Source organism: Falco naumanni, chromosome 7 (assembly GCF_017639655.2).
Source record: "Falco naumanni isolate bFalNau1 chromosome 7, bFalNau1.pat, whole genome shotgun sequence".
NCBI classification, from domain to species: domain Eukaryota; kingdom Metazoa; phylum Chordata; class Aves; order Falconiformes; family Falconidae; genus Falco; species Falco naumanni.
In genome coordinates, this window is record NC_054060.1 from 2657725 (window position 1) to 2685077 (window position 27353).

A 27353-nucleotide genomic window follows, 5' to 3' on the forward strand; every position below is an offset into this window, starting at 1 on the left:
TGAGGAAGGAGCCTGCTGGGCTGAGGAGGGAGGAGAGCAGGAAAGGGTGGGAAGCAGTGGGGAGGGAAGGGAGGAGGGCGGCCAGTTTGCGTGGGTGAAGCACAGAGGGATGGGTTCAAACACGTCAGCTTGGTTTGAGGTTGGAAGTTGGAGCAAAGTCATAGAAATAAGGGAGAACCCCATCTCCCAGCAGCACCACAGCTTGCAGAAGAGCAGCGATGGGGCACTGAGGACCAGCAGCTGCCAGCCCGAGGCAGAGGGACAGTCAGTGCCTGGGGTGAACAAGCCCCTACCCATGGGCTGGCAGGAGCCACCTGCGTGGGCTCCTCTTGGCCCTTTGATGATGAGGAGGAGATGGTCTGACCATACCTGCCAAATCCCATCGCTGTGACCACCTGGGTGGCCCTTCCACCATGCTCTCAGCTGAAACTACTGAACTGGAGAAGGAGAGGCTGCACTTCTCACCCTCTCCACCCCCAGCTCATCCCAAATGTGACCATAGCAGAACTGCTGGAAGGGAGGTAGCTGTGCTGGGTGGGGGCTGCCGGTGTGGGGCTGTGCCTGCCCCCGTGATGGCTCATGCCCTTCGTCAGGAAGGAGGAATGGGAGTGTAAGAGACCCAAAATCGTGCCATAAACAAAATCTGTGCAGCAGCGCGGGGGGCTGCAGGAATGCGTCCTCTGCTGATTTCCTAGGAGGAGCGTGCTGCTGGCATGTCCCTGGCCCCCAGCAGCCGGGGTGTGCAGGACTCCCACTCCAGCAGAAAGGCTTAAAATACAAAGAGTACCAAGCAGGTGTCTCGGTGTGTGGTGGGACAGCAGGTGTTTGATATCTGTTCTCGTGCTCTCCCCATGCTTTTGTCAGTGCTAGCTCCCTGCTGAAGTGTTACAGGGCTGCTGGCTTTGTTGCAGAGGCAAAAATTGGCTGTTCAGAGCGATGCGAGATCAGAAGGGATCTAGGGTTGCTGCAGATCTGAAATCTGTGTCTGCCTCATTTGGAGGGGAGCCAGTTGTGCCCAAGCCTCTGTCCGCTGTTTTGCAGGTGGCTGTGACCGCAGGCCACCTTTGGCAAGTGGTGGCACTGGGGAGGGTGGTAGGACCTCATACCTGTGGTCGAGGGTCCTTCCATCGTGCCCGTGCTCCAGCACGGCTCGGCTGCTGGTGCTTGGCATGCAGGCAGAGCTGGTGGGCTGCGTGTTCCTGTGTGATGGGTGCCTGGGAGATGGTGGGTGTCCCTGGGCCAGGAGGTGGGCAGGAGGAAGGGGATTTATCCCACGGGGAATGCCTCCAACCTGGTTTGGAAGAGGTGGGAGGATCTTTCCCCAGGTCCTTACTGGAAGCCTCTGAAACCTGCTGAATAATTTCCCTGGGTTTGTATTTAGTATTCCCATCTTCCATTCTTTCTGTTTCCATCTCTCCCTGTTTCCCCACCTTCGTCTTTATCAGTAGCTAACGAAACAGGCAGGGAGAAACCCAATTCGTACAGTAATTAAATTTACTTAGTGGGTATTCAGCTGAAGTAATGAGAAGTTTAATTCAATGATTAGTTTTTTTCTTTCATTAATTAAAAATGGAACAACGGTGCAGTTACAGTGGGCTGCATTGATCCTCCTTGTGGAAAGCTCCTGATGTGCTGATGGAGGAGGAGGAAGGCAGGCTTCTCGTTTTCAGTCTTCTCTGGATGGCTCTGCCCATACGCAGATGCTTTTGTTGTCCCCTGTCTCCCAGTGCTGACCCTCTCTGGGTAAGGGGTGCTTGGGGCAATGATGGAGGAGAGTGGTGGGACAGCCCCACACACGGGTCCTTTCCCGGTTCTGTCCCCTGAAGCAGCTTTTCAGCTTAAAAAGGGATTTGAAATATTTGCTGTGGGTAGAAAACTGAAAAGCAGGTCCCAGTGCACGAGAAGCTTGGGGTGGGAGAGTTGTTTTCCTTCCTAGCCAAACAGATTTTGATCCTTTTAAATATGTTAAATTCATAAACACTTTTTTAGCCTTTTAAAATAAGTGATGTGTGAAAGCAAAAACAAATAAACCAAATAAGTTGTTTCCCATTTTTCAGTGCTTTCTGCAGGCTCTTGAGGAGCGTTAGGACCTCAGATGTCCTTTGAAGCAGGTTGTGTTCCCCTAAAGCAGAGACATGGGTTTGCTCCTGGTTTTCACATGAAATGTTTATTTTGGTAGCTTTTAGGGTCATTGTAAGATCTGCTAAAGATACATGTTCATAAGGAGGTGGAGTCACTAATTGCATTAACCCACCCACCCCCAACAAACAATGAACCATTAATTGGTGTTGCAGATCTGGTGTGTGCAGAAGCCCCGTGCGTAAGGGGGCTGGGCAGGGGGGAGCGCTGTGCCCCCCTCGCCTGTGCCCTCGCTGCCCCACGTGTCTTCCAAGTCATTTGTTTCTCTGCTGCTGTCGTGGAGACTGTGTGATGGTGAGAATTAGCCAAGGGCTGGGGGCACTGACCACCGGGGTCTGATGCTGTAAGTGCCAAGGGCACTCAACACCTCTGGAAATGAGATAGGTTTGCTTTCCTTGGGTTGTCTGAGATAACTGCTTCAGAAGAGCTGGCGGGCAGGTGAGAGGCTCCTGGCCAGCCCAGTGCTGTGTCCATGTGCTGGGAAGGGCAGGTGGCGTCCCACGGTGGGACTGGAGCCCCTCTAGCAGTCCTCATATCTCCTGAGGCTCTGCTGTGCCCCCACACCCCCACTGCTAGTGGAGCTATACAGGATCCAGAGAAATTTTTTTTATTCCAGAAAAGGGAGGAGTATGTCCCCCTGCTTTGACATCATCCCCTGAAACAGTGAAAATTGTGATGGAAAATGGTTTCTGGCAGGAGAAAAGGTGAATGTGGGACATTCCTTTTCCTGCACAAGGCAGGAGATCATAGCAGTGAAACCCATGCTGTCCCCTCTGCGGCGTGTGCCCCGGCTGTGGCAGCAGCAGGGAGGTTAGCCCGGGGTGGACGTGGTCCATTTGGGCGCTCTGTGCTGCCTGCCGTGTGTGGGGTGGCTGTGGGAAGCAGAGAGGTCACTTGTCCAGCCAGGTTTAGGGAGCATCCCCTACCCACCAGGGTGGCAGTGTGGGACAGGGCCACTGTCCCTGTGCACTTTTTGGCTGGACCAGAGCTCCTGGCAGTGCCCAACATGTTGTCCCCAGGGAGGTGTGATGGTGCTTTGCTCTGGGTGGTGGTTTGGGCTGACCCTGGCTGTAATGCAGTGTTTCCAAATCCCAGTACATCTATGGGAGAACCCCCAGACACCCCGGGTCCGTGGGATGCAGTGTCCCCCAGCCAGAGCCTTGTGCCCCACTGCTGGGGTCCTGAGCTGCGAGACCCTTCTGCAGCTCCGGGTTTTCGCGGTGTTTTGCTTGTCCTGTGTGAAACACTTCATTGCTCTGCACAACCTGGGGCCACCAAGGCTGGGGTACAGGGGTGCAGCCAGGAGCCAGGCTTGGGGCTGAGCCGCCTGCCTGGGGGGGCTTACCGAGGGCAGCCCAGCCTGTGCTATCCAGCCTCACAGCTACAGCACTGCTCGACAGCAGTGTTTTTCAGAGGGCTTTTGCATGCATGTGTTTCTTGAGAGATCACTGCAAATGATTCCCAAGTGCTCTGGCCCAAATCTGTCCCGGTAGCTGTCAGCAGATCAATGCTCCTGCTAAGTACAGGCCTGCTCTATTTCCATGGGAAAATGGCTTCTATCAAGCAGTTCATTTTGGGCCTTTCAGCAGTGGGTCCACTAAATTTTGGTAGTTGTGTTTTTCTGTCCGTTGTAGCCTGATTTACAGCTTTTAAATATCAGCTCAGATGAAGATTAAGCTCAGCTGAGCTTTGGTTTTGGGAGGGGGGTGGGAAAGCATTCACAGCTTTTAAATTTCTCTCCTGCTTGCTTCTCAAATGCCAGGTTTCAAGCCCTAATTGCAGTATCGTTTCGCCCACAGTGCATGAGTGGAAAGCAGAGGAGAGGCCAGAGCCCAGCGCGCCCCTGGCATCCGATCCCCCCGCATCCTGCCTTCATCTGACCCGGGTAGGTGGCACGCCAGCTCGGGCGCGTTGCATTGCGGAGCATGTGACACTCACGTGCCTCTGGCATGCTGAGTTCAGGACTGGACTGGTTTCTGCTGCTGTAAGCCTGTAGCAATGCCTCCCCCCTTGCCCCCCCCGACGTAGCCCAGGGCTGCTACCCAGCCCCCCTGGGGTGTAGGGCAATGCAGCTCTCAACGGGGATCTGGGGCAGGCGCTGCCTGCGTGGCTGGAACGGGTGGGAAATGTTCAATCCATCACGTCTGCACGGGGGAGAGTTCCTTGGGGGCAAGGGGGGAGGCAGCCAAAATGAATATTTGGATGGCGGCACTGAGAAAGGAGAGCTTTGTCGCGGGGATGTACAGCCCTTCCCAGGCAGGTGGGTTTCCTCTGACTTGTCTCACCTCGGTGGGGGGCAGATGCTGCCTGCGTGGGGTGAGGCAGTGTGCGAGCTGCGCGCTGCAGCCTGGGGGATGCTGGGCAGAAATAGTTTCATCTTCCAGGAGAGGGCAGGCAAGAGGGTCCTCAAAAGGTGCGTGTTCGCAGAGATGTCTCTATTACTGATGTTGCGCGGCGCCTGCGCGCTCTGCACAGTCAGGCTTCTTCCAGCGCTCTCGCCGGGACGGTTAAGAGAGATGGGAGCAGGTTTCATCTTGTGCTGTACGTGCAAACCCTCAGCTGAAATCTGTGAACTGTCAGCTTGATGCAGGCAACGCGTGAGACACAACATCACAGCTGACTGGGCTGAGGCAGCGTCCCAGGGTGTCAGTCCTCAAAAGAGAAAGGGATCTCTCTGAATAGCAGAATTTGGTTTCCTAATGAAAAAAAATAAAAAGGATGATTCAAGCCTCTTTTATATGCCAGAGCAGGAATTGTTCCAACTGGATGTTGTCGATGGTGGGGTGTGCTGTGATTGCTGCTCTGCAGGAGTGGTGCCGCTGGGAGGGGTGCCTTGGCTTGGGGAGGGCACGGGGCTCCCTGGGGCTGCCCTGGAGGCAGTGTCCCGCGCCTGGTTCAGAGAGAAGGGGCTCAAAGCAGTGAGGCAGAAATGGCTTTTGCGCAGACATACGGACACAGACACATAATTTCCCCTTTACATCATGTCCTTTGCTCAAAGCAAAGAGCAGGCTGCATGGGCTCACCCTGATGTGTGCACAAAGGGACCCGTCCTCACCTTGTTCCTGCACGAGAGAGAGGGATTTCCTACTTTGCAGAGAAGGATTTCTAGCTTCTTGCTGTATTTCTCATTTTATGGTAAGAGGAATGAACCCAGGCACCCATCCCTCGCCACTCCTGTGTGTGCCTCTCGCAAGCTGGGCCCTAGGCAAAGCTGTTTGCAAAGGGTGCCTGGTCAGAGGAGATCCCACTGTGTCAGGGCTGACAAAGCAAGTAGGGGGACCATGGAAATAGCAGTTTCCTGTCAAAACACCTCAGCAGCGAGCCCTGAAATGCATTTATTCTTAGCCATCTTCTATAAAATCAAAATTCTGCTGGGAAACGATCGTGCTGCTTCAAGTCCTCCCTGAAAAATCGAGTGCTGAGAGCCATCTGGTTTTGGTTTAGACTTGGGTGTTTTCTTCCAGAGTGCCATTTGCAAAAGTTGAAGATTTTTCTGAAGAACAGTATTTAGAAAACAAGGTGGTTAACTTTTTTTTCTTTTCTCAAAGGAAAATGCACAAGGAAAAACATATTTCCTGGGAAACTTGGGATGATGGAGGGGGATGTGGTCTGTTTCTCAGCCTGGCCTCTTCACTAACCAGTGCAAGACCAGGACAGCCAGGCACTGGGCAGTCATGTCTCGGGTCCTAAGCACCCCAGGGTCAGCACACAGCCCCTTGCCCTGCCCAAAGGCCTGAGCAGAGCAGGACCTGGTGCTGGGAGGGGGCATCTCAGCCTGAGCATCCACCAGGCACGTCAGCCCTCTCTCCAAGGAGACCGTGAACCTTGGGGCTGGATGATGTGGTCAGAGGTTTTATTTAGTTCTGAGGCAGGGCTGAACCTGAGTGGATTTTTATTGCATGAATTTTTAGTGTTTAAACTAAGCAGATCTTTGAACCTACGTGGTTTCTGAGGGATGTTTCTCTTCCTCTCTGAAAGCATGTGCCATAAATGCTCCCAAAAAATCCTTCCTCTCCTCTCTGGTGTTGTTAGCTCTGGGCATGCAGTCATAAACTTGCAAGAGGTCGTGCTTTTCACTAAGCCTCCATGTTACAGGAGTGTCTGGAGTTTTCAGTATTTAAAAGCAAGTTTTGAGCATCAGTCAAAAGCCTACAAATGTGAACAGGGAACCACAGGCTCTACATGTCACGCTGCAATGGGCCAGAAACCCTTGTGAGGGTGGGCAGGAGCAGGGAGGAGGATGTGGGTGATCTGGGGGTGCAGGGAAGGTGGGAGGGGGAAGGGGCTGGGTGGCAGCATCTGGCCTGGCAGGAGCTGGGGAGGGGAGGAAAGGGCCAGCAGCTCATTTACCAGGTGTCTATCCCCGGAACATGCCGCGCGGTGCAGGTCAGCACTTGTTTGAGAAGGAGCAATACAAGCTGTCAGGTGGAAAACACTACCTCCCCTGATAACTTCATTTTGCTGAACAATCTTCTAGCTCGGAGCAAGGAAAAAAAAAATCAATGCAGCAGAGCCAGGCTGCCCATGCATCAGGAGACCCTGCCCGGGATGCCCTGCCACCCCGAGCTGTCCCCAGGGGGGACCCTAGGGGATGCTTGTCTTTAGCTGGCCCAAAAGCCGTGGTTAACAGGGTGGCTGGGAAGAGCTGAGAGAGGGAACAAGGCTGGAGGGAAGGGATGGACGGAGGGAGAGGTCTGTAGCCCGTTTGGGCAGTGCTGTTGCAGAAGGTCTGCTCCTTCGAGCAGGGCCAAGACAAGCCCTGGATCTTTCCCACCCCCTACCTGGTTCCCACCTTGCTCTCTAGATCAAACCAGTTTTCTTCCCTGGCATCTTGCTCCAAGGGTCAACAAAGCTATTAACAAAGATTCTTTGGGTGGTTTTCCTTTTGGTAGTAATTTTACAAAAAATAAGTATGAATTGTGAAAAATGCTAATAAGCTAGGGAGGGAGCCAGGCTGCGCAGCCCAAGGGTGGCACCGTGCATGCAGCTGCTGGCCCTTGGTGCCAACCTGGATGCCACCACGGAGTTCCAGGGGCTCTGGAGAGCTTTGCAGGGGTAGGATTTCATGCAAGGTGCCTGATGGATAGGGTTTGGGCAGGGATGGTTGGGGCCTGTTTGTGGCAGGAGTCTGGGCGCTGTGTTAGTGAGGCTGGGAAGCACTTAAGGCTTTCTAGCTGCTGAGCAGCTCTTCCCTGTCTCGGGGTGGGAGATCGTATTGTGCACATGCAGCTTGGGATGTCACATTAATGTTAAATGTGGGGAAGAAGCTGGAGCGAGCGAGAGCAGGAGCTGGGTGTGCGTGGCAGTTTGTTTCTTTGGGTTTATGCGCTGATACTTTCTGCTTAATCGCACCCCGACATGCACAAAGGAGGGGTGTGTGTTAAAGAAAGCTTTTAAAAAAAACTATTTCCATGAAATATTCAGGACAGGCTGGTTTCTTTTTTAAAACTAGCATAATTACTGCTGTAAGGCTTCCAGTTCTCCTGGTTTCATTGCATTTGGAGAGAGATGGCAGCAGTGTTTGCCCTTGGTAGCATGGAGGGGTCAGAGGGAGGGGATTGCTGTTCTGATACTTGGCGACGGGTGAAGTGGGGGTCAGGGGGTTGGTTTGTTCCCATGAGTATCTGTGGGTGATGGACTGGGGACCTGGAAGGGAATGAAGGCAATTTAGCAACATACTGGTGTGTACTAGGGACAAGAAAAATGTGCCTTGTGCTCTAGGTGCACTGGGGTGCGTGCCGCTGCTCCCTCCTTGCTGTGTCCTGGCTCTCACAGATGGGGGGGGGTCGGGGGGCAGCGGTGGGTATGGCCATGGGGAGGGCATCTGCTTCCCTGTGGAGAGGGGCTGTTCCAGGAAGCGCTCTCCTGACGCTGTTAGGTGCGATCCAAAATTAGCATCCCATTCACTAGTTCTTAGCTGTGTTAGCTCTGCAAGGCTAATAGGGCTTAAAAAAAGGTCTCTTGTCACTGAAATCAGCAGCTCTGACTCAGAATACGCAGAGGGAGCAAACTTGCTGAATAAGGCAGTGTTGCTGTTGTAAGTGCCCGCCTGGCTGCAGCAGTGCTGTGGGACTTGCCTGAGGATTGGTGTCAGAGCCTGGGAGGGGTCCTCAGTTCTCACCTTGGTGCCTAAAGTGCTGGGTGAGGAGGATGAAGGTGCGAGCATCAAACCAGCCAAACCGTGGAGCGTTCTCAGTGCTGTGCAGTGTTCCACAATTAATCACTTCCACCCACGTTACACCTTCCCCCTCCCCTAAATCCTCCCTCGCCTGGTACTGGAGTGGGGAATGGAGGCAGCTCCAGTTTTATGAATCAGTGAAAGACAATGCCTGCTTTTGAGAGCTGCTGATTTAGAGCGCCCTTTGCAAGCATGTGTGCAGTACGATTTCTTATCAGAGCATGGCTCTGGATGAGCCTGCCAAGAGGAGCTGTTCTAGCTCCTGGCCACATCCTGGGGAGACGGACTGAGTGGTCTTTTCATCTACAAATAAAACAAACAGGAACAAAGGAGGCAATAATATTGACTTTCATCATTGATATTCCCATTTATCTCAGTAATAATTAGTATTTCTATTGCTGGAGGGGTATAGCTCATAATATCACTGTTTTGAGGGAGCCTATTAATGTCATCACTAAGGACAGCCGGGTTCAAAGCACTGGGCAAGCGCTGCAGAGGGCGAGTGGGGTGGAGGGCTGGGAACGGAGCACAGCTGGGCATGGATGAAAGAGGCAAGAGGCTGCGGAGGGGGGCATGGATGCTGCAGGCAGCAGCGGAGCTGGGGAGGGTGATCTTGGGCATGGCCAGGGTGTAGGTCAGCAGTGACCTGAGGCTCCCGCTGTGCGTGGGGTGAGGTGGGAGAGCTGTGTGGGCTTGCTGGTTGCAGCTGGGGCTCCCAGGGTCCCCGTTACCTTCCCCTCACTGCTGCCTCCAGCGCAGCAGGAGCAAATCCCACTTATCTGTGTTTTCAGGAGGGGAAGGGCAGGACTGGTGCTTCATCATGGTGGCTCGGGGGTGGAGAGTGCGCTGTGAGATGTAGTCACAGTGCCTTCCTCAGTGTGATGTGCTCCAAGCTGTAACAGCAGCCCCCCCCCTTGTCACCAGCATGTGAGGCAATATGGGAAACCAGGGCAAGTTCTTGCATCTGTCCCTGCTGCCCCCAGGGCACCTGTGCCACTCGTGCACAAACTTCCTGCACATCCACAGTGCTTGTTATTTGCTGGCACTTCATTAGTCATTCCCTGTCTCTTGAAAAAACAACGAGCAACCCCTCACAGTGCTGTCTGCAGGTGCCTTGTTCTCCCTTGAACCCTCTGGGGCCCGCGAGGAGGTGGGACACTGAGGTTTTAGCGCCGGTGCTGCTGCTGTCCTACATTGCTGTGAAAGCTTTGGCACGCGACTGTTCTGTGCATCATCCCGAATCAGGCTGGAGGTCCATTTCCTGCATCTTTTTTTTAAACATCCTATTAAGTGCGCGTCCCAGCCTGCCAGTGAGGGATGGTTTCCGGTGTGCAGTGTCCAGAGCATTTTCAATTCCTCGGGAACGGCTGTCACAGCAGCCGCAGGGAGCGGCGAATGCAAATGCAGGGCAGTGTTTTTATTAGGATTTAAATGAGTTTAAGGCTGTTCAGAATTACAATGTGATTTGAGCCAGGAGGGGCTTACAAAACTGGTACCAGTTCATACATTACACAGCAAACATGCCAAACCCCATGATTCCTGCTGAGCGCCTTCCTCGCTAAGGTGGGGAAAGGAGCAGGGCAGCTGCCTGTTGCCCATCATGTAGGGTCCCCATGGAGGAAAGGACTGTGTGGGGTGGAAGGAGGGGTAAAAGGCCCAGCAAGGGCAGGGGAGCCAGTCCCTGTTGACAAACCTGAGCCCGTGGTGCAGTTCAGGCTGGCAGGTGGTCTCTGGCTGGAAGGTGGGGTGCAGGGGGAGCTTGTGGATGTGTTTCAGGCCAGGGTATGCTTCATCCACACATGCCTTCCTCTCTGTAGTTCCACAGGGGTAGGTGGCAGCGGGTGCTAGTGATGCTCTGGTGCTGGCCATGCTGGGAGAGGCTGTGCACTGGGGAAGCAGCACAGCTGCATCATCTTCCTCCCTGTGCAGCCAGCTGTGGCTTCCCTGGGTGCTGGTGCAGAACATGGGGACCCTTCCTTGGGTCAGGCCCCCCTCCAGTTTTCTGGTAGCAGGAAGCCTTCTCCAGTCAGCCCAGGATGTGCCAGCCCTGGCTTTCACCTCTCTGGAGACCACGTAGCACCCAGGTCTCCCGCCTGTTGCATACACATCTCTTACAAAGGCTTTAATGACCATTATTGTAATCTATGGCTGTGTGGGGCGTTGTGCAGAGGTGGAGGAGAAATCTGTGATGTGACAGAGCTGTACGTGTGCACCCAAGCACCCTGGGTCTGTGACACCTGGGAGCCACCGTCGTGAGGATGACAGGTTCCATGTCCGCTCCCTCAGCCAGAACAGAAATTAAAGGGAAGTTTGAGCTATTGGCTTGGGATGTTCGTGCCTTGCCTCATTTCGGTGCTATGCTTTTGATCTCTGAAGGATACAGCTGAATATTTGAATGAGGAATACGTGGTTGTATTGAAATCCTAGACAAAATGCCTTTTGTGCCTCCCTGCATGTTTATCTGCGTAAGAGAGTGTTTTGCTGGAGAAACACAGGAAAGGAGCTCGAGGGAGAGGAGCGAAGGCGGGGGTGAGAGCATTGGGGAGCTCACAGTACAATTTCAGGACACTTAAGAGCCTCTTATTGTCAGTGGCAAGACAGCGACATCAGAGGCAGCTCAGGCAATTGTCTGAGACAAATTGCTTCATTTGATGGGTTTGTCAGTATCTCACTAGTTAAAGTTTCTGGGTCATGTATATATACACAAAGCACAGGAGAAAGCCAGAAATACACATATATATGCATATATACATGTCTCTGTATCTGTAGTTATCTCCCATAAATGACCTTGCAGGCATGAAGTAATGTCGTCAGCCTGCGCGGTGCCTCTGAGCAGCTGGGTGCTTGCTCTGTGGGTCTGGGGGTGGGGGAGCCAGCCCACCTCTTGGGGCTCCTGCTGTGAAGCCACCAAGGTGCTGGCTCTCAAGCCAGGGAGTGGGGCTGGCAGTGCTTGCCCCAGGAGGGAGCATCTCCCCTCCCCCCCCCCCAAAAAAAAGAGAAAAAAAAAAAAAGGTTTCACTAGCTTCAGGAGGTGCTGAGGGAAGAGCCTTTGCTGACAGGTAACATGCTGCTAAAGAAAGATGCTTTCTCCGGAGAGGGAAAATTCATGGTGCCTGCAGAAGAGGTGAAGGTGATGTGCTGGGTAGCAGCCCCGCTCTTATGTCCTACTTGGAGGAGAGATGGCAAGCTGGGGATGCGAAGGCACCCTGATAAAAAGGCTCACTGGTAGCATTTGGATGGTGTTGGAAAGGCCATTGCTCAGCTCTCCCCTCCCCCTGCATCTGAAAGAGCAGAGCCCCTGCTTTGGACAGCCCTGCCCTCGCCAGCAGCTGTTTGTGCCATCCCCAGGGCTAGGAGGATGCAGGAGGAGGGCAGCCTGGCTGGGAAATGCCTGCTGCATCCAGCAGCCCAGATCAAAGGGACCTCAGCCAGCGACATCCACCAGAAAGCCTTTAATGCCTGGCCCTGGAGCAGGGAGATTTGCTCAAGGGACTCATTTCCTTTCCTGAACATAAAAAACCCCAACTGTGTCAACTTGACATTCAAGAAACTTTATTTAATACCTTTTTATTCCTTTAACAGTTTAGCTAATCGCAATGCTTTTTTGGGGTTATTTTTATATACTTTTTGATTAATTTTGACTTTGTCCTTGCACTTTGTTCTTTAAAGCCGTTTCATTAGGGGTATTCGTCGCCTGTGCTCGTTCTCTGGGAGAACAGGGCAGGAGGGGTGCCCTAGCTGCACCCATCTGCTGAGGCTTTCGGCAGCTCTGACACCAGACAAGTCTCAGCAGATGAACACAAGGTATTATGGAATCATAGAATCATTTAGTTGGGAAAAGACCTTTAAGGCTGAGTCCAATGTTAACCCAGCACTGCCAAGTTCACCACTAAATTATGTCCCTAAGCACAACATCTACATGTCTTTTAAACACCTCCAGGGTTGGTGACTCAACTGCTTCCCTGGGCAGCAGTTTCAATGCTCGACAACCCTTTTGGGAAGAAATTTTTTCTCCTATCCAATCTAAACCTCTCCAGCACAACTTGAGGCCATTTCCTCTTGTCCTATCCCTTGTTACTTGGATGAAGTACCTTGCCACAGCCCCTGTCAGGCAGCTGTAGAGAGCAATAAGGTCCCCCCTGGGCCTCCTTTTCTCTAGGTTGAACACCCCTGGTTCCCTCATCCACTCCCCATCAGACTGGTGCTCCAGCCCCTTCCCCAGCTCCGTTGCCCATCTCTGGACACGCTCCAGCACCGCAGTGTCTGTCTTGTAGCGAGGGGCCCAAAGTTGAACCCAGGATTCAAGGCGCAGCCCCACCAGTGCCCAGTACAGGGGGACAGTCACTGCCCTGGTCCTGCTGGCCACAATATTGCAGAAAGCTGCTGCTTGTTCTTATTCTGGGGATGACTGTTGAGAAAAGTGCACCTTCAGCAACACTGGAAGAGTTTGCAGATACATCTCTGTTTTGCTGAATTGTTTGTTTGGGGCAGAAAAACAGCAAAAAAAAAAAAAAGTCATAGGGTTTCATTGCGCTGTTTTCTGTATGAAGTAATTGCCATTTTCCTTTAGGAAGAAAACTGGTTGGCAAGTTCCTTGACTTTTATTTTAAAGAACTGGGTAAATCCTTAGAAATGTCCAGATGTAAAGTGAAATGTTATTGTGCCTCTCTGCATTTTAGATTCACCAGCATTTAACAGAATATATTTTCTTCTGTTAAGCTAATTCTCCTTGAATTGTCAAAAATATGGAAAAAAATAATAATTGCAATAATAATTACACTAATGGTAATGTGCTTTCACAGCCTTGGCTTTTACCACAGCTAATTGTGCTCTCTCATTCCCCCTGCTCTGTCTCAGCTGTCTCCTCATCGCTCAGACCTCTTTTCAGGCGCAGTGGGTCCCTGGGCATCCCCCCATACGTGACTTCCCTGGGCCCAAACCCATGCAGCCCAGCCCCGTTACGTACTGAAGTCACAGTCATGCTGGAGCTGCTCCTGCCTGGGATTATCCAGGTAGCTGAGCTTGAGTTCAAGCTGTACCTGCCTCTAGCCTTGCCCCTTCGCACTGGGGTGTGCCCTATGGCATCCATGCCCCGCAGCCCTGGGCCCTGACCTGCCTAGCATCAGGTCATCGGGTTTTTCATCATGCTCCTGAGCAAGGCAGGCTCTGCCCGTCTCCCTGTGGGGTGCCACCCCACTGCCCAGACCCATGCTTTCGAGGCCAGGCGCAGTTTGCAGCCTCCCTTCCCCCTGCCCGGTGCGATCCTGGCTCGCCCAGCACACATGAGCACCAGCAAGGAGCGGAGCTGGGGGGGAGATGTCAAGAGCTGTTATGGCATGTGCAGGAGCTTATGTAAAAGGATCCATTTTCATTCTCCTGCTTGTCTGCTTCAGTCAAAATACAATGCCGCAGCTAACAACGTTTTGTGTCATAGCAGACCACAGCGAGCTAATGCATGGGCTGCTGCGGTAGGCGCTACATCTCCCTGCACCGCAGCTGTCCTGAGCCCCCACCGCAGCCCCTGGGGCTGCCGTCACCCCCGGCCCCTGGGAGCCCGCAGCTCTCCCTGCCGTGAATCATGTCTCCCACTGAATTGTAGCTCCTTGCGGGCTCTGCAGCTCCCAGGTTGCAAACCACAGCCCTGCTAGGCTTGTCTCCCAGCTGGAGGAGCGGCTCCCCGGTGCCTCTGCCTTCCCAGCCTGAGCAGGGGTGCGTACCCGCCGCAGCCCAGCTGAGCCCACCGCAGCAGCAGGCAGTTCTGGTCCCCTGAGGGCCCTGGGGGCAGCAGCTGGTCGTGTTGCTGATCTTTTTGTTCAGTAGACCTGTGTACACATGGACACGCGTGTCCTGGAGTGCCCTGGAGGCGTCTGGCACCTGGTGTCTTCATCTTTTTATTTTGAGGCTGGAAAGAGCATCTACGTTTGCCTGTTGCTTGCTCTGTGGACATGTTGCAGAGCCGCTGGAGGTGGCAGGGACCTGGAGATGGTGCCTGAGGCAGAGGGGCTGCAAGGGGAGGTTTGTGTGCTCAGCCCACCAGACTGCCTTAGCCAAGGCAGGGAGCTGGCTGGGCAGCCGGACCTGTGCTGCAAGTCCTTAGAGATGGGATGTGGGGAGGTGAGGCTGCAGGGACCTGTGTTTCCTCTCCTCTTCTCCAGCGCACCTTCACCCCTTCCTTGGCAGGGCTGATCTCACCTGGAGACATTTAGGGGACATTTGGCTTTCCTCCGCTCTGTGTGCATGGAGGGGCAGTGTGGTGCACAGCTCTTGGACCTGGCGTAGGCTCGCAGGTGCTTTGGGCCAGCCTTAACTGTTGTGTCCACACCCTTACAAGCTGGTGTTGCGTCTCCTTTGGAAAACCGGCGCTGAGGCTGCGTGGCTGGGAGCTGTGGGGGTAGGTGGCCGCCCGGACTTGCAGCAGGCTGGAGGTGTGTTTGCTGGGGAGGCGGACGGGAACGGCGCAGCACTGTTCCGTTATCATCCACCGTCAGGGACTGGCCTTTGGATGAGGCACCGTGTCTTTGTTCAGTATCTGCAAACTGCTGGTTATCGAGGACTCTGCTTCACGAGCAGGACCTGGGTACAGGAGTAGACTATGAATCGTGAAACCTCAATGCACGGAGCAATTTTTGTCAGTGGTTTTCACACCTTTCCTTTCTCCTCTCTTTCTCTCATTTCTCCTCGGTTAGAAAGATGTGGAAACACATCTCCAGAGCTTTGATGGTGAGCTCGCCGCCACCCCTCGCCTCTCATTGGTGCAGGCAGAGCAGCTGATGGGGCTGTGGGGATGCAGCGCAGCAGCAGCAGGGGTGCAAAACTCTTCCCAGCGCTGGCTGCACTCGAGGCAGAGGGCACCAGCCACCTCCCATCCCATCCGCCCCAAAATGTCACTTGCTTTTAAATGCACTGGTAGTTTAAAATAAGAATAACCTGCTCCAGGGCTTCTTAAACCGTGGAATTAAATATGGTTCTGGTCTCTAGGCAGAGTCTGACTCTTCAATTCTAAATCTGCTCAGCCAAGCGAAATATTGCAGGGGGAAAAGAAATCAATATTTTTCAGGCCCAGCACGGAGAGGAAGCTGTCTGCGTGTGGCTGCAGGCGTGCAAGTGCAGATGTGCACGCACAAACGCGCAGGGCTGGGGCAGGAGAGTGCGAGTAGCATGCATGGGTGCAGCGGAGAGGAGCCCGGGGTGGGGAGGGGGCGGCGGCGGTGGCAGTGATGCCGGGGTGCTGTGCGGGCTGCTCTGGGAGAGGTGTGCATCTGGGTCCCGGGTCCGTCGCACTCGTGTGTGTGTCTGGGGACACGGTGGGGTTTGTCTCTATGTGATTCCCAGCGCGGCCTTTCAGGTAAGCAAACACTGCTCTCTTGGGTTTGTGGCAGGCAATTTAGTGGCCGAGGGGGCTGCCAGCCTGTGCCAGAGCAGGTGCGCTGCGGCGGTCCTGGTTTCTGGTACGTGGAGCTGAGCTGCGCAGGCGGTGGGAATCATCAGGGCTAATCAGGGTTTCTAGGTGAGCTTGGAGGACTTTCCCCCACGACCCACAGGCCCCACCATTTGGAGAACGGCAGCATTTCAGATAACGGATGGGGGGCTCTCGCTGTTGCGTGTTGACCTGTCATATGGAGGCGTTTGTGCGCAGTGGCAGGACCCCCACCCCGCAAGCTGCTCCGGGTGCACCACACGCTGCATTGAGCAGCCCACAGCAGCGCTCCCCGGGCACGGGTCTCCTTGCCCGCAGGTTGCCTCTTGCCCAGAGAAGGTGATCGGGTAGGGATTGGTGCCTGGTATCTGCTCTGGGAGCATCACTGAAGATTTCCATCTTTCCCTGCAAAAAAGGGGCTCGAGCTTTAGCTGGGAACCGTGTAGTTCAAGGGAAGACGAAGCTGGTTTTGCCAGGTCTAAGTTCTCCAGGTGGTTTCTGCGCAGCCCCTCTCCCCACCGTCACTGCCTTTGCAGAGCCCTGACGTTCTCCCTCTGCTGCTGCGCATCCTCCATGGCGGGTGGCGGTGGGAGGAGGGAGCTGTGCAGCGCGTTGGGATCAGGAGCCGAGGAGGATCTCCATCTGCAGCCGAGAGGGGAAGGACAAATGTTATTGACCTGCTCTGGCATCTGACCAAACCACAGACACTCACCCCTCCCAAAAAGCCTCTCTGATAGCTTAATTTCTTAATTGCTGTCTGTGATCAGGATGTCAGCGCTGGCTCTCCTCCAAGATATGTCACTTCCAGCAGCCCAGGGCTCTCTACCACCTTGCTTGGTCACTACTTTCGGCTCACCTGCTTGTCCGGCTGGAGAACCTCCCATCTCTGTGCAGGCCACCTATGCTGCCCTGAGGACGTCATGACAAATATTGAGGGAGCTCAAAACGTTGAGGAGCGCCAGTCCAGGGCCCCAGCTCCAGCGCTGTTCTGTGCCTTGGCCAGAGAGCCAAGGGTTGGAGCTGAACCGTGTGTTTTGAGGTCCCAGCTGGAGCCCAGCACAGTGCCTGGAGGAGACACAGTCCTCAGATGCCCGGTGCTGGGCTCAGGGCGGAGAGCTGGCGTGGCAGGGTGCCTGGAGGTGAGGCCCTGGGAAGGGACCCAAAGGGCCCTGTGGGATCTGGGACTGGGCTGATGGGAACTCCCGGTGGCCCCGGCCATCCAGATAAGGCAGTGCTGCGAACGCGTGCAGCAGGAGCTTACAAGCTGCAGCACAGTGAGGCTCTATATCTCAATAAGCAGCACTCCAAGGCAGACCTGAAAATAAATATTTGAAGAGGAAATAGTACTCTGTGTTCTATTGTCTGTCCTCCTTTCCTCTCTCTCCTTCTCTTCCCCTTCTCCTGTCTTTTACATCTGACTGAACATGAGAGTTCATTGTTAAGGGGGTTTTGTTTTCTTATATTTTTTCCTTTCTCTGTTCTCCAACGAGGAAACTGCAGGAGCTGCACTGTTAGTGGTTCAGACCCATACAGCAGCAAGGGCTTTGTCCGTGCCCAGGTTGCTGGGTGCTCGTTTTGCTTCTGTCACTTTGTTTGCTATGATAGAGCGCAAGGAGACGGCCGTTTCTTCTGCAGGGAGCAGAGAGATGGTGGGACCAAGCTGGCTGAAAAGTCTGTAAGCGTGGTTCAGCCCAGCCCTGCAACAGTTGTCCTCATCCGTAGTGGCTCTGGCATGGTGCAGGGCAAAGCGAACAGGTCGGTGGTGCCATGAGTGGTGCTGCCTCTGGTCCATCAGGTAAAGGGAAAGGATGGGAAAGGCCATCTTCCTGGGAAGGAGAGGGCTAAGGGACTGTTAAGCTGCAGATGGATGCGAAGGTCAGGACTTGTGGCACTGCGGGTACTCCCAGCCAGATGGAAGGCAGTGGGTTTCCACACAGAACTGGGAAAATCAGCCTCTCACCTGCCGCCGGCCGATAGCTGGGCAGCCGAAGAGAGGGGAGCTGGTGCAGAGACGGTGCGCACCCCGTGCAGGCTGGGATGGGGCTGTCAGCAAGGCCCCCCGGGGACAAGCGCTGGTGGAAGGGGTGTTGTGTGCAGAAGGCGGTCCTGGGGTGAGATGCAAGCGCAGAGTCAGCCCCTGGGCTGTATGGTCTCCCCCTCTGCATCTGAGGATCCGTGGGCTGGGAAAGGAGCATTGGCATCACCTAGAGCCCTCCTCCGAGCGTGAAGGGAAGTGTTGGGAGAAATCAAGCGTAAAAGTAGAGGTGAGGAGTGGTAGTGAGAAGGGAAAGAGGGGAAGGGAAAGACTCCGAGGAGGAGATGGGACTGAAAAATGCAGAATGTTTAAGGATACCCAAGACGTCACAGGCAAGGGAGGTAGTCTGGGGAACATGTAACTTTGCAAGAAGTCATCTTAGCCTGGCTGCAAATGTTTGCTAAGCTTCTCAGCTATATTTAGCATCCTCCATGCCCTTTGGAGAATTCTCCACGCAGATGGCAGAGGAGCTGCTTGCCAAATGGTGGATGCCATGCTGCGTCGGAAGGGGGTGCCCGGTGTTCAGGGAGAGAAGTTTAATGTCGGCTTTGCCCTTTCAGCAGCGAAGCCAAGCGGTTCGCTTTGCTGCCCAGTGGACGGGGCTGCCAGATGGCTAAATGTTTGCTCGTAAATTAGCAATGGGAAATATGTGATGTAAAGCCCTAAACTGAAGAAACGCAGGGCCTGGATTGGATTCTTCTTCCTGCAGAGGATGGTCTCTGCAGAGCAGGGTTGGGTAGATCCATTACAAGAGCAGCACAAGGAGATCTCAAAGCAAATGAACGCGGGCACTGTGCTGCCATCTCTTCCCTGTTCATTGGCACAGTCATGGGCCATTACTCAAGCGTGCGCAGCCGCTGGCTGTGTTTGCTTTGAACCAATATGCAGAGAAACACAGCTTTTCTCTCTAGGAAAAAAAAGTGCTGCTTGTTCTGTATCTGTGCAGTATCTCACTGAATGGAATATGACTGGAACGAAATTTCCAGGCACTAATGTAATATAAGTACTCATAATTTGTGTGCGTGCGTGCACACGTGTGGGGATAGGCAATGTAACAGTCCCGTGCTGCACAGCCCTGAGCAGCATCCCATATGGTCCTGCCCTTCTCAAGCACAAGCCCACCTGCGAAACGGCTTCGTGGCTCTCCTGGGGTGTCTCTGTGTCATGCCTGATCTGAAGCTCTGTGCCGGGGCGGAAGGTGGGGAGGAAAAGCCTGAGATGTGCCAAAAGATTTTGGGCATGGCAGACAGGGACCACAGGGATATTCACTGAGAATCTCGCCAAGGTAGCATTAATGCTGCTGCCTCTCAGTCCTCCCGAATCACGGAACTGCCCAACGCCCTGCTCTCTGCACACCTCCACTTCAGAGGGATAAGGTTACTTTAAAAACAAGTAAATACTGTAATATCAGCTTCCTTTTATTTGCCGTCTGGATTCAGAGCCTGGTGTTTTCCCATTCCCGGTGTTTCTGCACAGGCTGGAGGGCTGGCCTCTTACCTCTCCCCTTGGTTTCTGATGAAAGCCAAGCTTTCCGCGTCTTAACTTGACTCCAGGGGCTGGGGCTTTGAGAAGCTCTACCTCTGTAATACTGGCAATAAAATCATATGAGCTGGCTATGCTGCTGTAAAACTTTTATTGCAGTGTGAAGAGGAGCAGCGGATTCTCCCTCCCTCCCTTCTCCCCATCCCTGCGACTCCCTGGCTCTCGCTCCACTCCTCCTCCAGGGCTCCGAGCCTTTGTGCCAGGCAGCACGGACTGTATCCCGTGTCCCTCTGCTCCTGCTCCTCTTGATCCCCACCCCTGCCCTGCTTCCCTGGGGCTGCTCTGCCACCGCTCTTCCCTGCTCTGGCCTCGCCATGACCTGCTGGCAGGTCTGCTCCTGCCCTGTCCCTGTCCTTGTCCTTGCCATGCCGTGTGGCTGCGCGGCTGCATGTCAGCTCCCCGTTTGCGGCATGATCGAAATGAGAAGCGCTGTAATAGCTCCCTGCGTGGTTAGGCCATCCGTGTGTTTTGCGTTTCATGGCGACCAGGAGCGTCGTCTGCCTTCCCACACCGTCCCCTACCGTATTTATAGATCACAGCGGCATTATCCGTGTGGATGCAGATTGTGCATGACGGTTTTCTATAAATACAAATGCTCTGTAATTATCGTTAGAACTATTTAGCCCAATTCAAAGGTAGATTAAATAATGAATGTGTGTGATATGCCTGTCGACATCAACAAATGGAAAGAGACATCTCTGGATGCATATCTGGAGGTTTCCCCGGTGAAGAAGTTGGGGGAGGAGAGTGGGGAGGGAGGGGAGCAGCCGTATCGCTGTAAATGCCGCTATTTCTGGGGTTTGGGTGGCACAGTGTGGACCGAGGGGTGCTCTCTGCACCCCAGTGGGATCTCAGGGCCGGACAAGTAAGTGGTCCAGGAGACACCATGCCGAGGGATGCGCAAGGAGGACGGGCACATGCGGGAACCCCTTGGTATTCACGGCTACTTATTGCTGTGTATCTTTCCCCTCTGCTTTCGCTGCTCCTCAGGAGCAGCAGGAGGTAATTTCAGGCTAGGCTGCCGATGGAGAGCAATGGAAGGCATATGATAAGGCTCCCTAAAGTCTCTCATCCCCTTGTTTTTTATGGTAATTGACTTTCTCTGAGGCCGTGCATGCCCTGGTGAGTCCCTTTCTGCTGCTCTCTCCCTGGCTGCGAGATGGTTCACAGCATAGCTCTGTGGGGACAGTGGTGCTGCCCCAGCCTTCCCTATGAGGAAGGAAGAGGGGAGCTTTAGCTCCTGGCGGTCCTCGCTGGGGACAGATGCAGCTTCACTAGCATCCCGGAGGGGTGCGGCGAGGGGACCGTGCACAGCAAGGCAGTACTGGCACACTTGGGAAGAGCGGTGGCACTGGCATTTCAGGGAGAGGACACCAGTGTGGCAACGCCCAAACCCTGGGTACGCCCCAGGAGGGGATTTCGTAGAGGTGGTGGATGGACGGAGCAGACGTCACCGCAGTTTTTAACACGGGAACCTCTGTCTCTCCCTCCTTCGCCCCTCCCCGGGCACGCTGAAGCCCTGCCACTGCTCGCAGGCAGTAAATGGCTCCATTAGCTTGTGTGTGGCCGCAGGTCTCAGCCCTTCCCTGGCTCCTCGTCACATCACGGCTGCTCCCCCGCCCCAGGGACAGTGGCATCGGGGCTGGCGAGGGAAGTGGGGCTGCGAGGAAGGGCTCCATCACAGTAACTAATAACTGTGTGCTGACAAATTGAATTATACCTTTTCCAGTTGCCTGCACTATTGATCAGAGAAAAGGTTTGTGTTTTTGTTAGGCTTTTTTTTTTTCTTCTTCTTCTTTTTCCTTTTAAGTTACAGTTGCAATGTCCTGGGGGCTTATAATGAACTAAATAAGGTCAGGTTAGCAGAAGAATCAAATATGCTCTGGCAGCAGAAGCGTGGGCTTTTCCTGGTGACTCTGAGTGGAGAGGAAAGCAGTGGTGGGAGCAGCAGCAGCTCCTGCTCCTCAGAGCCCTGCTGCATGGGAGTGTCCTGCTGCAGCATCCTGCTTCCCGGGGAGGGCAGCGCTGGAGCAGAGGGTGGCTTGCGAGGTCGGCAGCATGGCACCAAGCAGGCAGCTAACAGTGGATGAGCAGCGTGGGGTGAAAGCAGACCCTACTGGACCAGGCAGTGTACAGAGGGCTGCTTGGAAATGGGGTGTTGTGGGTGGGTTGTGGGGGAGAGGCGATGCAAGTGTAATTGTGCTTGGGCTGATCGCGAGCAGCGTCGCAGGAGCTGGTGGGGAACTGGAGTTCGCCAGGGTCTGTCTATGCCACGTGTCCTAGCTTATGCCAAAGTGGCTCCTGCCTTGCCTGGGAGGCTGCCGAGGTGGCCAGGAGATGCACGATGGGGTGCAAGGAGCCAGGATTTTGCAAGGCACAGCATTTGCCTGGCAGCTGCCTGTGGGGTCCCTGCCTGGGGAAGCTGATGGTGTTTGGTTCTTTGCTCTGGTGCTGGAATCCTGCTGTGAACTCAATTAAAGCTGTGTTGGGGGAAGAGGGAATAAATTACCCAGATGAAAAGGATGAGTAAAAAAACGTGTACAGAGAAATGCCAGCCCACTTTTGAAAGGCTTTATCGAGCTCGGACACATGTCACCTTGGCAGCAGCAAAGTTGCAGGGAAGGGGGAGCGCTCCCTGGTGTCCCCCTTCGCGTCCCTGCTCCTGGGCTGGGACCAGGGACAAAGCAAGGCAGGGCTGTGGCAGGAGAAGCAGAGGGTTGAGGTAACCTGTCAGTGCCAGGCTCAGAACGGCGGTGAGGCACTGAAAACCTGGAAGCTGTGCTCAGGTGAAGGTTTGCGATGGAAGCAATGTCAGCCTGAGCGAGCAGGGCGGCTGCAGGTTTAGCAAGTGGCGCCTGTGTCCCATTCCCTGTTTGTCCAGTTACCCGGTGGCTCCTGTGTCCCATTCCTTGTTTGTCCAGTTACCCGGTGGCTCCTGTGTCCCATTCCCTGTTTGTCCAGTTACCCGGTGGCTCCTGTGTCCCATTCCCTGTTTGTCCAGTTACCCGGTGGCTCCTGTGTCCCATTCCTTGTTTGTCCAGTTACCCGGTGGCTCCTGTGTCCCATTCCCTGTTTGTCCAGTTACCCGGTGGCTCCTGTGTCCCATTCCCTGTTTGTCCAGTTACCCGGTGGCTCCTGTGTCCCATTCCCTGTTTGTCCAGTTACCCGGTGGCTCCTGTGTCCCATTCCTTGTTTGTCCAGTTACCCGGTGGCTCCTGTGTCCCATTCCCTGTTTGTCCAGTTACCCGGTGGCTCCTGTGTCCCATTCCCTGTTTGTCCAGTTACCCGGTGGCTCCTGTGTCCCATTCCCTGTTTGTCCAGTTACCCGGTGGCTCCTGTGTCCCATTCCCTGTTTGTCCAGTTACCCAGCCACCTGCCCTACCTGCCCCCAGCCCCTTGAGTCCCTGCTCTGTGGCCTGAGTTGCTCTCTCGCGTTGTCGGAGGAGGCCAGCAGCGCTGGGTAAAGGCTGGGTTTGCTGCTCAGGGCTGCAGGCATTACGAAGGGAGCAGACGGCAGGTGGGAACAAGCCTTACTGCTGGTCAAGCAGGGCTGGCGTCACGGGGGAAAAATCACTTAGAGAGGCCAGGACTAGTGCAGGCTGGATCCGGCCCTGGGCTTGCTTGCTGGGGAGAGCTGCTCCCCCAGAAGGGAAGTCCGAGGGCAGTGTAATGCAGCGGGCAGTGCTGCAGCCCTGGGGCCGTGCTCGGAGGGGTGACCTGGGGGCAAGCCTCAGTGAGCAGCAGAAGCGGGGACGTTGACATCTTGGGTTTGTGTAGCTCTGTTTACAAAGACCTAGATCGAAATCTCAGCTGCTCTGGGGTGGATCTGGACAGTCTCCAGCGCTGTCTGTGTGCTGGCAGAGCTGCCACACTCCACGCAGTGAATTTTCCCACTTTGCACACAAGTCCTGTCCCTGGTGACCTGGGAGCCAAGGCTCTGCCAGGGCCAGTTCCCTGCCTGCCCCGTGTCCCTCCTGCTGCACTGGGGCTCGCTTCTCTTCTGCACTTCACTGTACAAAATTCACTGATTACAGGCAAGAGCCAACAAACTCAGCACTGTCGTCACTTGTCTTAGCATACTGAGTCTTGGTGAAGAAAGGGAAGCATGCCGTGCATGCTTGGCAGTCTGCAGGGCTGCTTACATCTCCAGCTCACCAAGACGGTGAAGTGCTGGTCCCTCGACAGGTCCCTATCATCCAGCACCTTACCCTGGTTGCTCTACACCCATCCCTGAAAGCCAGGGTTGTGGCAGGAGCGCTGGGTCCGATCCTGCTCAGTGTCTCCTGGGGCCTGCCGAAGTGTGACCAGCAGCCCAGGGACACCCTCTGGGCACAGAATTGATGTCTCCACTCCTAAGTGCAGCCTTCCTCCCACACTGCCCTGTTTGAGAGTCCAGCCACATCGGGTACCAGATTAACATTCCCAGCACAGTGTCACTCCATCACCATTTCTATTAAACTCATTTGCTATCTAAAGGAATTCATTTTCCACTTTGTTTGCCCATGATAAAAAAAAAAAAAAAAAGCCCTCTGAGCTGAGGCCCTGGTGGTTGAGAGGGGGGAGCACCCAAGCAGGGAGCTGGATGCCAGTGTCCCCTCCTTTGGGCCATGTGCTGGGATGAGGGAGGGCATTCCCACCATCCATGCAACAAGGTGCCCCATCTCTAGGCTTTCGCCATGCTCCTGGAAGGAGGACCTGCCCATTGCAGGCACCAAGGCTAGCACTTGCTTTCTTTCTAGAGTAAATGGTACTGTTTCACCCTAGGATGAGGCTTCTGCAAAATCCGACTGTCCTCTTTTCACTGGAGATACTCCTGGACTTCAGGAAACTCTACCCTCTTCCAAAAACCAGATTTCCTTGAAGTCTACGGCAAGTTCAGGGAAAGCAGAGACACGCTGGGTTCTTTCTGCCTGCTCCCCCCTTCCCTTGTGTGTCGCGTCCTTCAGTCAGCCGCTTTGCAACAGGCTTGAGAGCTGGTATCCTGCCCCTGCCTGGGGTTTGGGGCCCGTCTGTGTGTTGGGGTGTGCGAGGGAGGGGGAGAACAGGGGTCCAGGGGGTGCAAGAGGGAGAAAAGAGCTCATGTGTGTGCATGTGAGCAAACCCCCTTGTGTGTGTGCATCCCCTCTGGGGGCCGCGGGGCTCCCGTCGGCAGCCCCTGCCCCCCCCATACGGGCACCTCCTGCTGTTACAAAGGAGAAGGATGCTCTGCAGCCCTCTGTGCCGCTGCTTTCAAGGTCGGAGGCTGCTGGTAATTGAGCTACAGCCTTGCTGTAAATCTCACGCTGAGGGGAGCCTTCCCTGCTGGCTCTCAACAGCAGCATCCATCCTGCTTGGCTCGGCCAGCCCAGTCACCAGCGAGGGGGGCTTTAATCACTCCCTGCTTTGCCGGATGCCATTCGGGTCTGCAGCTGGGCCTGGCTGGCTCCCGGCACTGCCGTGCACCCAGTGCTGCTTGTGGCTGCACGTAGAGGTGGTCCCTCCTGGGGTCAGCTAATGCCTGTGGTGGTCCGCAGCGGGGGGTGGGTGGCTGGCATGGGGCCTGGGGTGCAGCTGTTGGGGCCCAGCGGTTGGTCTAGTGGGTTTGGGGTCTCAGCATGGCCTTGGGTGCCCCGCAGGACCTGGTGTTGAGGGTAACCCCCCAGCAGATGGGAAATCTGGCTCCAAGGCAGGCAGAGGAGCTGGAGTTAGCATCCAGCTTCCCAGGGAAGCCGTGTGTGCTGGGAGCAGCGGGGCAGCGATGGTGGCCATCAGCTGTGGAGCACTGGGGCTCGGTGCTGGGCTGCCCCTCCTCACCTGGTGTCCACCGGGTGCCAGGCTGGTCCTGGCTGCCACCCCTCTGCCTGAGGGGCCGCCCGGTCAGAGCCTCGAGCCTGTTGTCAGGGCGCGGTTTGCAGGTTAAATTGGAGCCCCGGCAAAATGAGGGCCCTTTGGAAATGCAAAATGTTTCTCTTCATAATAGTCATTGGCAACGAACGGCAGCTCTGTTAGTGATGAACGGCAGCTCTGTTAGTGATGGCGGCAGCTCTCAGCCCCGGTGCAGGCGGTGACTCCAAGCCCTCCTCCGTGAGCAAAGCTCTGCTCTCCTGGTCCCTTCCCGTGGGGTCAGCCCAGCTACCTGCCCTGTTCCCACAGAGCAAAGGCATATCCCGCTCTGTTGGGAGAGAAACCAGTTTCCCTCCCCCCCCCCAAATCCTTTCTCAGAGTCGCTGGTGCTAAGAGAGTAATCAAGCCAGTGTAACCCCCCTGCTACCTGTGACTCTCACTGCAAAGCCTGCTAATGAGCAAGCTCAGGTTGTGCTAATTACTTGAACCCTGGCAGGCCAGATGAGAGCACCAGGAGTTAACTAATACTCAATTAACCCCTGGTTGCTCGTGCTGGTTTCCCCTGTTCCCAGCAGCTGCCAGAAAGTCAACATGTAAATAATGACAGGCAGGAGGCAGGTAAACCTCCGTGCAGCTGGGGGGGCACGCAGCCCACCCACAGAAGGGACCCGAGTGAGCTTCTTTGGCCCTCTTGCCCAGTGGCTTGGGGCACCTTGGAGACCCTCTTTGAGTCAGCAGCGTTAGGTCCTGGCTGCCTCTCCATCCCTTGAGGCCCTCATCCCTGGAAGCACTAGTGCAGCCAGAGGGTTGGGTGCAGGGAGCTCCCAGCCCTGTGCAAGGGGCCAGAGCGAGCAGGAGGGAGAATCTAGAAGGGGCTGAGGTGGTCGGGAGGTTCTTCCCCAGGAGCGCAGCATGCATCCTATGAGTCTTGGGGAGCTTTCGGCTGTGGTGTTTCCCCTGCCTGCAATCCTGCTGGCTCCCAAGGCGCCTGGGCTGCAGGGCTGGGATGTGCAGGAGCCAGGGCTGCCCCAGCCCCTCTGCATCCCACCGAGGGGCTGGGATGGCCCCAGCTCTCACCGATGTGCTGAGCTGCAGCCCGGAATTTGCCCTACAGTTGCTATGGTGACATTGCCATTTCTTACCTCACTGGGGGAAAAAAAGCCTCCAAACATTTAATTCTGCAGCCCACCTGGGAGCCTTTTAAACTCCCCATTCGGTGTTTGACATGTAATAATTTTTCTGCTTTTAAGATTATCCTAAAATGCTCATTCTCTTTCTCTCTCTTGAAATCTCAGCAGTGGAGCCTCAGGAAGAAATCAGCATAAAAAATACCAATACGGGTTTCAAATGCCAATTTGTCACCATCACTGGGAACAGGCAGTGACAGGTGCCAGGGAAGGGGACACAGGGCGAGTCAGGGCTGACCGCTGGCTGGTGATTGCTGCCACATCACGGGCTGCGGGAGAGGGGAAGGAGGCAATGGGCTGGGTAGGGAAAACAGTGAGGATGCGAGGAATCGGGGGAGGAGAGTTGGTAGCAGGAGGGGGGCTTCGATCTGCTGCCCCTCACGCATAGCGATGTCACTGCTCAAGAGGAGAGACCCATCAGTGGTGCCGACATCGATGCAAAAGTGAGAATAAGCTAAAACCTCCCTAAAGAAATTGAATTGAGGCTTGGCTCAGTCCCCTGGGGCTGCCTGGGGCTCCCCGGGTGACCTGGGCCCCCCCGTCATTCCCGGGTTTCCCTGGCGGGGCAGGGGAGAGGAGCCCGGCTCTGTGTCGCAGCCGTGACCTGCGAGTAAATATAGTGAAAACTGTCAGGTGCTGGGTACGTCGGGGACAAGAGGCAGTTGGGTACCAGCAGTGGGACACCATCATATGGCTGTGTGTGCTTGGGTATCTGCACACCTTACCAAGCAGATGGTCTGCTCCAGAGCATTGGGATCCAACAAGCCTGTGGAGCAATTTAATCTCCAGAAATAATTTAATATGGCTTCCTCCAGAGTACGGTAGTTTGATTTTTATTTTTTTTCTGGCCAGCCATAGAATAATTTAATCCTGCCTTCTGTGTGAAGGTCTATTTTGAGCTTGCCACCTGCAGAGTGTTTTAATCCCACAACTCACAAAGTAATTCAATCCTCTCCCTTGGTGAGTAATTTAATCCTCTATTTCCAGGATAATTTAATCCCCTCCCTGGGGGATAATGGAATAATTTGATCC

At 54.8% G+C, this 27353-nt stretch overlaps 1 protein-coding gene across 2 annotated transcripts in view; it reads left to right on the forward strand.

Annotated features, from left to right (window-relative positions):
* The window catches only part of LINGO1 (leucine rich repeat and Ig domain containing 1), a 170316-nt gene that overhangs the window by 101677 nt on the left and 41286 nt on the right, over positions 1-27353 (forward strand). For both annotated transcript variants that reach the window (XM_040602075.1, XM_040602076.1), the window contains one exon: positions 3939-4024. The gene's annotated coding sequence lies outside the window, so the exon portion shown is untranslated. The remainder of the gene's footprint in view (positions 1-3938; positions 4025-27353) is intronic.